This window comes from Chiloscyllium punctatum, chromosome 22 (genome assembly GCF_047496795.1).
Source record: "Chiloscyllium punctatum isolate Juve2018m chromosome 22, sChiPun1.3, whole genome shotgun sequence".
Lineage (NCBI taxonomy): Eukaryota > Metazoa > Chordata > Chondrichthyes > Orectolobiformes > Hemiscylliidae > Chiloscyllium > Chiloscyllium punctatum.
In genome coordinates, this window is record NC_092760.1 from 65,667,649 (window position 1) to 65,682,621 (window position 14,973).

The window sequence follows — 14,973 nt, forward strand, 5'->3', positions numbered from 1 at the left end:
GAAAATTAATTTTTAAATGCCCAAGCAAAAATTTAAATTAAGTACCCATAGATATTTGGAAGGAAAACATTGCAAGAAAACGCTGGACCATTTGTACAACAGTACATTTCATTCTAACGCAGGTAAGTGACAGTTTGAGAGAATTGCGATTTCAAAATACTTGTCACTTTCAGCAAGCCTTTCAGCTGGAGGCTTTCAACCTTCAATTCAGCCCAGTAACTACATCCATAATCTTTTTTGAACGTCATACAGACAGTCAGGCTTTAGAAGACAGATTACTGTTCATAGCAGCTGCTGTCTTAAAAATGAATTTATAAACTGGAGGAGACTGTGTCTAATGCTAATTATGTGCAGAAGTAAAGGTTAGTTCAAACACTCAATCTGATGCCTACTTGAGACTGGCCAACAATGAATGCGTATAAAGCAGACCTGGCTTAACAGGAGGTATCTTTCTACTGCCATTTTCTGGATTAGTGGTGCTGAAAGAGCAAAGCAGTTCAGGCAGCATCCGAGGAGCAGTAAAATCAACGTTTCGAGCAAAAGCTTTATTCCTGATGAAGGGCTTTTGCCCAAAACATCGATTTTACTGCTCCTCGGATGCTGCCTGAACTGCTGTGCTCTTCCAGCACCACTAATCCAGAAAATGGTTTCCAGCATCTGCAGTCATTGCTTTTACCCATCTTTCTACTGCCAGTTCACATAACTACAATCAGAAAACTGAACGTAGCGGAGTTTCCTCCTTACTCCTTTGTCATTTTTCAACCGAATTGTCCACCATATACTCTGAGTTGTTGGTAAAATGATCATTTGCTTGCACTTCTTTCAACTTAGTATATTTGCTACAAGCAATTGTGGCTTTGTCTCAAATTCTGAAAAACTCTCCCAATTGGCATTGAGAGTCTATCTACAGCACATGGATTGCAGCAGTTCAAGACAGCAGCTCACCACCTCCTCCTCAAGGCCAATAAACATTGGCCTAGTCAGCAACATCCAGGTCCCATCAACGAATGCTTTAAATTTCTATTTTGCAGAAAGTGAATGCTCAAAGAACACCTCTACTTAGTCTATAAACTTGACCCCAGATTCTGGTTACATGTTATCTTAATTCTCCATTTTGCTCCCACTCTGACATCTCTATCCTCTGCCTGATCACACAAAGATCAACAAGAGTTTGCTGAACACAGTATCATTCCTTATTTAGGTATTTGCAGTCTTCAGGACTCAATGCTCGAGTTCAACAATTTCAGATCATAAACTCAGTCCTCACTTTCTGCAACAGCAGCAACCTGTAATCGTTCTGCTTTTGAAATTCTAAGCTGATAAAATTCTAACAGGATGCAGGGAGGATGTTCCCGATGGTGGGTGCGTCCAGAACCAGGGGTCACAGTCTGAGGTTTTGGAGGAGATCATTTCGGACGGAGATGAAGAGACATTTCTTCACCCAAAGAGTGGTGAGCCTGTGGAATTCATTACCACAGGATGTAGTTGATCTTAAAACATTGAATGTATTCAAAACGCGGCTAGATATAGCACTTGGGTTGAATGGGATCAAAGGTTATGGAGAGAAAGCAGGATTAGGTCATTGAATCGGATGATCAGCCATGTACCTGATGAATAGTGGAGCAGGCTCAAAGGGCCAAATGGCCTCCTCCTGTTCCTATGTTTCGATGTTTCTATGAAATGCACGTATTTTCTAGAACCATCTTTTTTTTTATTCATCGCATTATCACTACCTTTTGCTTTGCACAATCAACTCTTCTGCCATTTACTCTCTCCTGCCCTCTACTGTATTGTAAATTTAGCACTGTCTCCTTTAATACCCTCCCAGCTTTCTCTGCCTCTGTGCTTTCTGAAGACAACCCTGACATGTTCCCAATTCTGACCAAAGGTTATTGATGAAAAACTTCAACTCCACTTCTGTCTCCAGAAATTCTGCCATGCCTGGTGAGTATTTCCACTCTTAGCTGTTTTTATTTCCAACTCACTGAGATCTAGCAGGAGATTATTCAATGTTGCCACAAGTGTTGTAACTGCTGGAGATGTACTATGCAAAATCAAAAAGCAAAAAAATTAAAATGAAGAACATGCTAAAATCAATGAGTACTGCATCAAAGGTGACCAGAATATGTTCCACATAACTCTATTCGGAAATAATGCATTGACCAAAGAAATTATTACAATATCATGGATGACTTGTTGATCTACAAAGAGCAACTGCTAGAGTAAGCAACACTTAACAGTTGCTATAGCTAGAGTCCCCCCATTCAATCTACTTCAGAGATCACATCAGGGTCACCTAGGTATCAAATCAACAAGCCAAACCATGAAATTAAGTTCAGTGGCTAGGGCTCTCAAAAGTCATTACAAAATTAATTTCAAACTGTGCAATCCATCTTTCCTTCCTAAAGTGAGTAAGGGAGAAGAAGGAAGGTTAAATTCTTGAAAAAGACAACAACTGCAATTTTATCTTGTGGAGACTGCAATTCAAATACAGATGGGCATGCTCGTTTTTACAAGAACAATGGATGATTTATTCCGGAAACCTGCAGGATAGAGGAATGAATTGGTATTATCTGTTGAACTAAATATAATGGAAAATTTAAATTCTAGATCTCCTCCAAGAGAGCTGAAAACAAGATCATGTGGACTGGTGAAACCATCACTGTGCACACAAGATGATATCAGAGATTTGGGGACAGATGTATAACAATGTCTATAGTATATTGAACAGAATGAAGGATAAATCTCATGACAATCAGAACTGCTCAAAGATGGTTCCTTGGTACCTTCATGTCAAGCGTTACCTTGCACACGAAGCACTGGTTTAATAAATATGTATGTTCACCTACATCCTAACCTCCTGTTATATCTAGCAATTCCAATTCTAAGTATAACTGGATAACAATTCCAGGCAAAGTTAACAAAGAAATGGGATTTGAGTCAGATGTGCAGGAATTAGCACTTTCCAATGCTTTCAGCCCAACCTCATTCAAACAGAGGATTCAGAAATTTATAGGTATTGAAATATGAGAATCCTGGGCTTCAAGGACCTGGTCTTGGTTATTATATAGTCATCAGGCCATGGTTTGGACATATGTGGTTTCTAAGAACTATGAGTTCCTAAAGCTTGTTATGGTGAATTACACCTTCCTGAAGCATTCATTAATGGTTTTCACTCACTACAGCTTATACCTTTTTGATATGTGCCTGAAGTGGTTTGACAGCCCTTTAAACTATTAATTAATTAATGGGGCTCTCTTTATGGTTATTCTCCCATGCCACAAATTTGGCTACTTGATGTACAACACAAGCTTTGCACCTAATTCATCTGGAAATATTTTTCTGCATTTGGAAAAGTAAACACTATCTTTAAGAAAAGAGGGAGTATCCCTCTTTATAATGTTATAACTGTTATAATGCAGAAACATAAAAGGAAATGAAAGAAAGCAAAGAACTGTAGATGCTAGAGACCTGAAACAAAAACACTGCTGGAGAAACTGAGCAGGTCTGGCAGCATCTGGGGAGAGAAAGCAGAGTTAACGTTTCGAGTTCAATGACCCTTCCTCATAGCAGCTAGAAAATGTATTTATGCTGATGACAGTTGTGTTTGGGATGGCAGCAGAGGGGGATAAAGTGAGATTTTGGGTGGAGACAGAGTCCAGAGAAAGGAAAGAGAGAGAATAAAAATTCAAGCAAAGGGATTGTTAACAGAATGCCAGGGAAGAAGTGGAGTTAGGGAGATACGTGGTAACAGTGGCAATGTGTGGGTGAAAACAGGTTGGCTGCACTGAAAGCAATTTGTATCATGATAGGGATGTGGGATGGGTAATTGGCATGGAAGGAGGTGTTCGTTGCTATGGTAACGTGCAAGTGCTACTATTTATATGATGTTCATATGAACCATTGGTAAGATTACTTGCAAAGGAGCAGTACTGAACATTCAGCTTGTCCTGTTTCAGTGTATTTTGCTGTGTATATTGTCACAGTTCCAGTATCCATTTACATACTTTCATTGGTCACAGACTTCACTCCTCCTTCACCTCAATACCTCCAACTTGCTCTGGAAACCATAATGTAGAGACTTCTGCTTCAAATTGATGACCTGCTAATGTTTTAATGTGATCTTGTTGGGCAGTTGAATTCACTAAATAACATCAGCCAATTTATTTCTAAATTGGACAAGGACATTGAATGATTGATCTGTAAAGGCTTGATCCTTTGTGCAGATGAAATATTAATATTTTCTGAATATAGTCGGTTCTGCTTTAACGTGTTTCTTCAACACGAATTGGCTTTAACATGATTGAAGAATTTAGACTGTTATTTGTAGAACGCGAACTTTCCTCACCTGCATTGGCTATAACGCGATTCCGGCCCCATTAGTTTAAATGACACAGCTATTACATGACTTTCTTCCAACAACGAGAGTGGAACTATTGCATTATAGCAGAACCAACTGTACAGATGCTGCTCCTCAAACTGAAGCTCATTTTGAGCAGACTGCATAAACAACAACTTGCATTTCTGTATCATCTCTAATGTAGTGACAATGGCCTGAGATATTTCACGGGAATCTTAGAAGAAAAGAATGCAGCTCTCAAACTGTTCAAGCTTGCTACCATCCAAGACAACGCAGTCCACTCAGTTGACACCAAGTCTAGCATCCCAAGCAATCACTCACTCCACCACCAGTGCAACATGGTGGTTCAGTATCACTCACAAGGTGTACTGGAGCAACTCATCAAACGTCATTTGATAGCACCTTCTAAACTAACAGCCTCTAACACCAAGGAGGGAAGGCCATCAGAGGCATCGGTGACATGTGCCCCTGAGCCATATCAGGCCAAATGTGTCTCCAGCTTAGAATAACGCCACCATGACCGACCTATACCACATGGACCACAGTGGTCCAAAATGGCAACTCCCCACCAACTTCTCAAGGACAATTATGAATGGACAATAAATGATAACCTATTCAGCAATGTCCATAGCCCACAAGAAAATAACAAAGCGAAAGTCAAGATGATTTTTACCAGTTTCACCATATCATCTTTGTAGCGACCCTCCCTCTCTCACTTTCCAACTTGTGGCCTCTCCCCATGCCCCAAAAGCCACCAGGGTTCTTTGCCAGGGAGTCCCGACCACCAGGTCCAGACCACCCACTGAAGCTGCCCTCCTGGTGCTGGGCACCGCCAAGCTCAGCAGCACCCCCACAGCCAGAGGGGTACTGCCCTCTACACCCCTGGACCACAAGCCACCAACAACCGCGAGCTCAGCAGCTGGCCCCACCTCCTCCTGTGAGGTGGTAGCTGGAATGACACAGACCCTTCTGGCACACTGGACCTCGAAGACAGCGGGACAACACAGGAAAGTCACCAATCTCCACCTTGACTAAAGCAAACATCACTCCCAGATCAGACAAAGCTCAGTAGTTTACTGCTGTAATCACATCCTGAACAGCCATGAGTGTTGGCCCAATGCAAAAACCTCCCCCAACTTCCCTCCCACCCCCAGTGCTGCAGTGGTATTGCAGTGGGAATGTTCGCTGGTGATGGCACTATGTTCAGCACCATTTACCATGCCTCAGGTATGAAACAGTCCATGTTCAAATACAACAAGATTTCAAAAATGTCTAGGCTTGGCCTGTCAAATCGCAAGTAACATTCATGCCACGCAAATGTCAGTCTATGACCATCTCCAATAAGATATAAACTAACAATTGTCCTTTGACATTCAATGTTACCATCACTGAATCCCCCACTGTCAACATCTGGGGGCTTAGCATTGACCAGAAACTCAACTGGATTCGCCATATAAATACAGCAGATACAAAAGCAGGTCAGAGGCTAGGAATACTGCAGTGCGTAACTCACCTCCAGACTCCCAAAGCCTGTCCAACTCCTACAAGGAATGAATCAGTAGTATGATGGAATATTCCCAACTTGCCTGGATAAGAGCATCTCTAACAACATTCAGGAAACTCGACACCACCCAAGTCAGAGGAGTGCACTTAATTGGCACCACATCCACAAGCATCCATTCCCTCCAAAACTGACGTTCAGTAGCAGTAGTGTGTACTATCTACAAGATGCACTGTATAAATTCAATGATCTTTAGACAGCACTTTCCAACCCATGATCACTTCCATCTAGAAGCATAAGGGCAGCAGTTGCATGTAAACACCATTACCTGCAAGTTCCCTGCAAGCCACTCACCATCCTGACTTGAAAATAAGTCACCATTCCTTCACTGTCCCTAGGTCAAAATCTTGGAATTCCCTCCCTAAGGACACTATGGGTCAACCTACAGTAAGTTGGTTGACTGCAGCGGTTCAGGAAAGCAGCTCATGACCACCTTCTCAAGGGCAACTAGGGATGGGTAATAAATACTGGCCAGCCGGAGATGCATCCCACATGATTTAAAATAAAAGGGGGAGGATAGTGGGTGGGGAATGGGGAGGGCGGGAGAGAGAGAGAGAGAGAGAGAGGGGCAGACGGACAGAGAGGGACAGAGAGACAGCAAAGCACACTTGGAGAGAGACGGGGAAGCGAGAGGAGAGAGAGACAGAGAGAGGGAGAGAGACACACAGAAAGAGGGAGAGAGAGACACAGAGACAGGGAGAGAGACAGACAGAAAGAACAAGGAAATGCACAACTGGCACCCTGCTAGTCACGAGGACGGGAGGAAGGAATGCCGGAAGGCCAAAGCCTGTCAGCCAGCCAAGAAGCACAACCCTACTGAGCTATGAACCGGGTAGACCCCAGAAGGAAGGGAGAATGCTGCAGACCCCAAAATGATGCCAATCAGCATTCACACAACAGCCTTATCATAGAGTCCAACGAACAGTGGACTCATCAGAGTTCCTGGGCAATGGCACCACAACCACCACCCCAACCTTTGATCCAGACAAAGCTCTCAAAAGGGACCACTGCAGGAGATATTGTAAGTTTGATGCTCAATTTAAAATGATGAAAGAAAGATGTTATTTAATTTACCAGTGTAGAATTTAGCCATTTAACCTACAGGTGGCAATTTGCTTCAACTTAGTGGGCACAGTTAAAATATTTTCATTTTTTTCCAGAGTAAGACTGTACGGAAGCCAACTCCAGATTTAATATTGATTACTACGGGAATCAATCCTTCACTTTAAGTCTTCTCACTAATCGTGAGATTTTCGGGAAGACAACCGTAACTTCAAGTGAGAGCTCCCTGTATTCTGAGAAAAGAACAATATTGCTGAGTCAAATGAAATTAAACAAAATGTATCAACCTTTAAAAGATTCAGAACAGGAAGAATGGGCTACCTTTGGCTGCCTCCTTTGCTGTATGATTCTATGATCTAGTTAGCATTGGAGAGGACCTGCTGATCTCGACATTAAATCCATATGCAAAATGCAAAAATGGTTCTTACCAGAAGACACTCCCTCAGAAACATATTGAAATGAAGGCTGCGAAGGGTAAAGCATTGTGCAGTCTAAAAAGACCAATAGGCTTGCGTTCCCATTTCTCAATGTGTGGCAAATCACCAGATGGCACATGTGTCAGTGATAGAGATTTGAGCTGACAGCTGCTCGGTCAGTGTCTCTCGTTTTTTTTTTGGCAGACGACCAATAGCCAGCTGAATGAGAACAGAAGGACCAGATTTAAAAGTGAACAGCGCTCCGGCAAGAGTTTCAGAAAAGCTACAGAGGGCTTCTCATTTCTTCTACCGCAGCCCTGTGACCTCCATCTACTTAACTTAGAATGAAGCCCCAGATGCCATAATCTGGGGACCTAACATTACCAGCAATATTTCTTAAAAATAAAAATGTTTTCCTACAGGCGACAGCCTCTGAATCTGAAGGTTGTATGTTCATGTTATCTTCAGAGATTTTGAGCACCTATCCTACAGTGTACTGAGGAAGCACAGACTGTCACAAGGTGCTGTCTTTCAGATCAGATATTAAACCAAGACCCTCACACGTGTACATAATCGATCCTAAGGCGCGACAACAAAGCAGACGGTGAGCGCTCCTCAGTGCCCATGTTTATCCTCAACCAACATCACAGAAAACATCTATGCGTTAACACTTTGCAGCCTGTGACAGTTTGTTATACACTAATTAGCTGCAATCTTTTCTGCATTACAACTGTAGCTACGCCTCAAAATGTTACTGCAAAATACTGAGATCCTGAGGTTACAAACGGTGCTAAATAAGTGCAAGCTTTTGCCCTTCCAATCAAATTAAACCTAAAAGCATTCTAAATGAGAAGATGTTGTGCACAATGATAATCCATTTCAATGAAAGCTGACATTCTGAAAAGTAATATGAACATACAATCCTTGGAACGTACAGGTCAAGTGTAGAAGTCAAAGCATTTACCATCTACACACAGATTTTGAAACTGTAAAGCTAAGAAGCTGACAAGCCCTAGGAACTTTCACTTAGCAAGTGCCTCTGCTAGCTGTTAGAAAATGTTAGCACGCTGAACAGCAAACAGCAGATTGGAAATATTCAAAAAGAAATCTTGCATTTTTATAGTCCCTTTCGCAATGCCCCGTCTCATAGTACTTTACACCCAATCAAATAGAGTAATAGAGATATACAGCACGGAAACAGACCCATTGGTCCAACTCATCCATGCTGACCAGATATCCTAACCTAGTCCCATTTGCCAGCACTTGGCCCATATCCCTCCAAACCTTTCCTATTCATATACCTGTCCAGATGCCTTTTAAATGCTGTAATTGTACCAGTCTCCACCACTTCTTCTCACAGTTCATTCCATTAGTAAGGTGTGATTGCTGCTGAAATGCAGGAAAAGTGACTATCAATTTACACACAACAAGCTCTGACAAACAGGAATACATTAACAACCAGATATGATGTTGATGTTTGCGATTAGATTGAGGGATAAATGTTAGCCAGGGCACCCTAGTCTGTCCCTCCAACTGACATAATGAAATTTTTGTGCCCACTGGAGTGTCCATGTATCATTCCATTTGAAAGATATTGAGTTGAAACTTACATTGGGTTTGACTAAGTTTCAGTTGTGTTGAGTGTTTTTTGCCGCAAGTGCAAATGAATATTCTCAATGTACCTTATCAACTCACCTCATTAATGACCTACCTCGCCCTTATGGCATTTCTTTTCCAATTTTCCAGCCCCAACTTAACATCTGCTGTTCCAAAAACAACTCAACGCTGACAGATTATCCTGGAATTGCCCAGATTCTCTAAAAGCCCGTGTGTAGCCCAGGTAAGGGGAAATTGGCACTCTACTTTGCGAAAAAGTGAGGACTGCAGATGCTGGGATCAGAGCTTTAAAATGAGTTGCTGGAAACACATTTTTAAACTCTACTTTGCGGCCAGGGACTTGGGTGCTGAATGGGGCTGTAGCGCTGGATGCTTCCATCCCACAGAGCCACTAGTGAAGGCCACAACATTAGCCCATTGAGGTTGCCACCCAGGTCAGTGCAGTCTCAGCTATCAGAAATGGAAGAGATCACTCTGCCAGCGTAAGTACCACTCTCTTCTCTCTGTTACCTCACACTTACTCTATCTCTGCTACTTTACCCACTTCTCTCCAAGGTTTGTGCACTGTCACTCTCATAATTGCCTGCAACATCTTTCTTCATTTGCTGTCACTCACCCCAACTCCCGATACCACCAACCCTACATGGCCTCAGCACTGCCTACTCACCCTCGAGTCATCTCCTCACCTGTGCTGACTGTAGTAGCTGAGTCACCCTCTCACATCTGCCTTGATACCCACCTCAATCTAACTCCAGAAGAACAGCCTCCAGTAGGGCAGAAAGATTCACGGTGGGTGGGGGCTGCCAACATTTTGCTCCTCATTTCTTACGTGGAGAGCACCTGACACTGACTGCCCGAAGTGGCTGACCAATCATCCCCAAGCTCTTGGTCTGGTATCAGAGACTGTCTTGGCTTACTGAGCTGGAGCCCCCTGATTAAAGGCTGCCTGTCTTGACTTGGTGGAAGATTGCTGATAGTCATGAGAAGTGAGTACTAGAACAGCAAGTGAACAGGCTGGAGATACAGCCTGGTCCAGTCCATGAGCTGATGCATGGCCCTTAGCACACAGCATCCTTGCTGCAGCATTATAAGCTTAGCAACCTAAGGTCCAGCAGAAGCATTCTGTCTATGGATCAGATATATGCCATGAAGATGCTTAGAGGCTGGCATAGGTCAGATGTCCACATCCATGGATGTGGGGTGCAGGTAACTGGTACTCATGAAGCATTGAGATGCTAGTGCACGGTGGCTCAGTGGTTAGCACTGCTGCCTCACAGCACCAGGGACCTGGGTTTGATTCCAGCCTCGGGCAACTGTCTGTGTGGAGTTTGCAAATTCTCCCCATGTTTGCGTGGGTTTCCTCTGAGCGTCCCGGTTTCCTCCCACAGTCCCAAGACAAGAAGGTTAAGTAAATTGGCTGTGCTAGATTGCCCCATAGTGTTCAGGAATGTGTCGCTTAGAGGCATTAGTCAGAAAAAATGTAGAGTAAAAGGGGAGGGGAATGGATCTGGGTGGGATACTTTTCGGAGGGTTGGTGTGGATGTGTTGGCCCAATGGCCTGTTTCCACACTTTGGGGATTCTATTCTATCATGGAGGTTGTTTGGAGCAAGCAGTGAGCTGGAGTCGCCAGGCACCCACTCTGACTTCCATCTTACAATTTCTCAACATTTAGCTGTTCACTATGTTTGGTAAGGTGGGAAATTGAGTATTATTGCCGCAAGTTGGACCACTAACAATGTGTTTCACAAGCTATAATCCACTTAATTGGCTGCTCACCACTGTCTAGTGAGAAACTCACTACAACACTCGACACACAAACACAGAGGACGCAGACAGTTGCTCCCAGCATCAAGGTAGGCCTTGCTTAACTTAGGGTGCAATTCTGCCACAAATCTTGCCATTGCCCATGCTGTTCAGACCCTTATAAGATTCTGCCAGTGCCACACTCCCTCAGTGTTGCATGCAGATCGTCAGCGTAAATTTTCCAAGTCTGTTCAAGTCCTTGGAGTGGGATTTGAACCCACAAGCTTCTAATGCAGTGACAGAAGTGCAAACCACTGAGCTACAGCTGCTTTCACTTACAACCAGCAGAGCATTTTAAGTGTGTTAAGTGTAGGGGATGATCTGCCCAAAATATCCTGTGTGTTTCATACATTATTGTTATTTATCCAGGATAAAACCAGCATGGTGGCCATAGTGGAGACATGCTATTGTGAGATTAGAATATGCATTTATGTAGTGCTATTAACATCCTCAGCACATATCCAAAAATACTTCGGAGCCATCAGTTTCCATGTGCAGTCATTGTTGTAATGTGGGTAAATGTACCATCTAACATGAAGCAGGTGTCAACAGGGAAAGAGGAAAATCAGAAGCTAACAAATACAAACAATAAAAGAACATTTGCAGCTAATGTTACAACATATCTTTACAAAGCAAATGTGGCTGTTGGGAAACATTTTGCAGTTCCCTGCACCAAATTGTCAGTGGAGCCCATGTCAAAACCATTACCATATAATAAAATATTAGTGCAAAGGTGACTCTCTATTACCAGTCACTGTACGGATTGCATTACGATTGGCATGTTTAGATTAGATTACTTACAGTGTGGAAACAGGCCCTTCGGCCCAACAAGTCCACACAGCCCCGCCAAAGCGCAACCCACCCATACCCCTATATCTACCCCTTACCTAACACTACGGGCAATTTTAGCATGGCCAATTCACCTGACCTGCACATCTTTGGACTGTGGGAGGAAACCGGAGCACCCGGAGGAAACCCACGCAGACACGGGGAGAACGTGCAAACTCCACACAGTTAGTCGCCTGAGGCGGGAATTGAACCCGGGTCTCTGGCGCTGTGAGGCAGCAGTGCTAACCACTGTGCCACCGTGCTGCCCACAAATGATACACCATTGTACACAGTTGCCTGTATCAATACTCTTCTTACATCTGTCTGAAATGATTTTGGGACACAGATCAGATATAATCTAACTAGAAACTAGTACAAGCTACAGGAGCTGAATAGTCTACTTCTCATTTCCACCTTCCCATGGAAAGCAGTTTCGACAACTGCAGAATTACAGAAACAAAAGCACAAAATGCTAGAAAAACTCAGTAGATCTGACAGCATCTGTGTGAAGAAAACAATACGAATCCTGATGAAAAGCCACGAGACTCGATATGTTAACTCTGCTTTCTTCCCATAGACCTGACAAATTTCGCCAGCAAATTTTGCTTATGTTTCATGGAATCCCTACAGTCCAGACAGAGGCCATGTGGCCCATCAAGTCTGTACCCACCTTCCAAAGAAAATCCCACCCAAACCTACTCACTCCATCCCTTTAATCCTGCATTTTCTGTGGCTAATCCACCTAGCCTGCATATCCCTGCACACTATGGGCAATTTGCCATGGCCAATCCACCTCAGCTGCACACCTTTAAACTGTAGAGGAAACCAGAGAACCGGCGGAAACCCATAGAGAGAGAACATGCAAACCCCATGAGAGACGGTCACCCAAGCTGGACTCGAACCAGGATCCCTAGCACTGTAAGGCAGCTGTGCTAACAACTAAGCCTCTGTGCCACTGTTTCAGATCTTCACCATTCAAAGTTATTTGTTTTATTTCACAATTAGAATTTCTAATCCCAATACACTCACATTACACACTACTCAACATTTTCTTTATTTTTTCAATCATTCATGGGATATGAGGCACATTGGCAAGGCCACCATTTTTTGCCCATCCTCATTGCCTTTGTGAAAGTAGTGACGCGATGTTTTCTTATACTGTGTGGGACAGGCATACACACAATTCTGTGAGGAAAGGATGTTTTCTTCACAGTGCACTTTGTCGTAGTACTTTGATATAACTGGATAGCTTGCGAGGCCAATTCAGAGGGTCGTAAAGTGCTAATCATATCGTTGTAGGTCTGGACTCATACATAGACCAGGTAGACAAGGTGGTGAAGGAGTCATCTGGCACGCTTGCCTTTATTGGTCAGTGCATTGAGTATAGGAGTTGGGACATCATGTCATAGCTATACAGAACATTGGTTAGGCCACTTATAGAATACTGCATTCAGTTCTGGTCTCCCTGCAATAGGAAAGATGTTGTTAAACTTGAAAGGGTTCAGAAAAGATTTAAAAGGACCTTGCCAAGTTTGGAGGGTTTGAGCTATAGGGAGAGGATGAATAGGCTGGGGCTGTTTTCTTTGGAGTGTCAGAAGCTGCGGGGTGACGTTAGAGAGGTCTACAAAATCATGACAGGCATAGATTGGGTGAATAGCCAAGGTCTTTTTCCTAGGGTAAGGGAGTCCAGAACTAGAGGGCACGGGTATAAGGTGAGAGGGAAGAATTTAAATGGGAGCTGAGCAGTAACTTTTTCATGCAGAGGGTGGTGAGTGCATGGAATGAGCTGCCAGAGGAAGTGATGGAGAGGCATATAATTACAACATTTAAAAGGCATCTGAACGAGTAAATGAATAGGCAGAGTTCAGAAAGATAATGGACCAAATGCTGGCAAATGGGACAAGGTCAGTTTAGGATATCTGGTCTGTTTCCCTGCTGTAAAACTCCATGACTAGGTAAGGATGACAGATTTCCTTTCCTAATAGGATGTTTATGATAATTCAGTCGTTTTCCATGTCACATTACAGACATCAGCTTTATATTCCAGATTTTTATCTAATGCTATGCCTCACTGGGGTAGTGTGTACAAACCAAGTTTCTATACTGAGCAGGAACTAGAATTAATTTTTGCAATATATCGTAACTACATCTAAACAAACAATCAACTGTTTAAATGTAACCCTACTGAACTAGTTAAAACTTGAATCTTCTTATTAACCACCCACACACACAATTACAGACACAGACAGAAAAGAAATGGGTGCTGTGGGTGGAGGGAAAAACCGAAAAGGCAATTCACTGGTCCCTGTCCCCTGGGTTCACAGAACTGATCCTTTTGGCTGGTCAGGATGCTGCTCATTGATCTTCCTTCTCCAGGTACTTGCACAGGCACAAGGCACCTGGTTCATACGTATACAGTCTCCAACCATAGCTTACAGTGGCTCATGAGGGAAAAATACATCAGATTTCACCCTCAAACATTCACATTCACAAGCAGTTCAGCTACCTGGAAGCCAATTACATACTTGTTGACACATAGAAGCATTTGTCATCATAACTTGGTCACCATACCACAGACCAATCAGTTACTTATTGCTGGCCAAAGCTTGATTTGTGCACACTCCTTGGCTCCAGCTTATCTGTAACTGGACTTCCTCCACTGCTTGAACAGCTGTGTAAAAAGCACTTACAATAAGTATCAAATCACTCGCTTTTAAAAGTGCAACAATCCTTCAATGATCCTTGACTTCAAAACAACTTTCTTCCATTCCAGTCTACAAATAAAAATATAGAAATGTTTAAAAAAATCTTCACATTAAGGTATGACGCGGAGGTCAAACATCTCTGTTAATTAAAACCAAACACTCAGAAAAGCTCATCTCATACTCTGTTAAACGTGTGAGGGAGTGAAAGAGAACTCCTAATTTCCACTATTTAAAGAAAAACAACAATTTATTTTCCTAATAGAACACTAATGAAAGCATTAACAAACTGAACACTCTTTCCCCTAACTGAACACAATCCTATTAACATGTTATTCCAATGACACAATTATTAAACAGTATATTAACTTAATCTCAAATCCATACCGTCTCCGCCTTCTCTGCTGATCTCCCTAGGTCTTCTTTCTTTTAATTGCGAGTGTGTTTTACAGGAAAAGGTATCTTTGATAGAGAGTGTATCCTAATTATTTGAAAACAAGACTTTAGATGGGCAGTTAGCACTCTGGCAGTTGTTCAGATAATGGTGGCAGCTGCTCTCTGACCAAATTTTCAAAATGCCCTGGTTTTATACCTCCCAACATAATTCCTTTTCATTGAATTTA

The 14,973-nt window shown here is 42.8% G+C and overlaps 1 protein-coding gene across 4 annotated transcripts in view; it reads right to left on the reverse strand.

Moving 5' to 3' along the window:
• The window catches only part of kiaa1549la (KIAA1549-like a), a 258,786-nt gene that overhangs the window by 158,466 nt on the left and 85,347 nt on the right, over window positions 1-14,973 (reverse strand). The window contains exon 1 of one of the 4 annotated variants that reach the window (XM_072592551.1): window positions 7,305-7,370. The exons of the other annotated variants lie outside the window; for them this stretch is intronic. The gene's annotated coding sequence lies outside the window, so the exon portion shown is untranslated. Of the gene's footprint in view, window positions 1-7,304; window positions 7,371-14,973 lie in introns of those variants that run through there. 4 annotated transcript variants of the gene reach the window in all.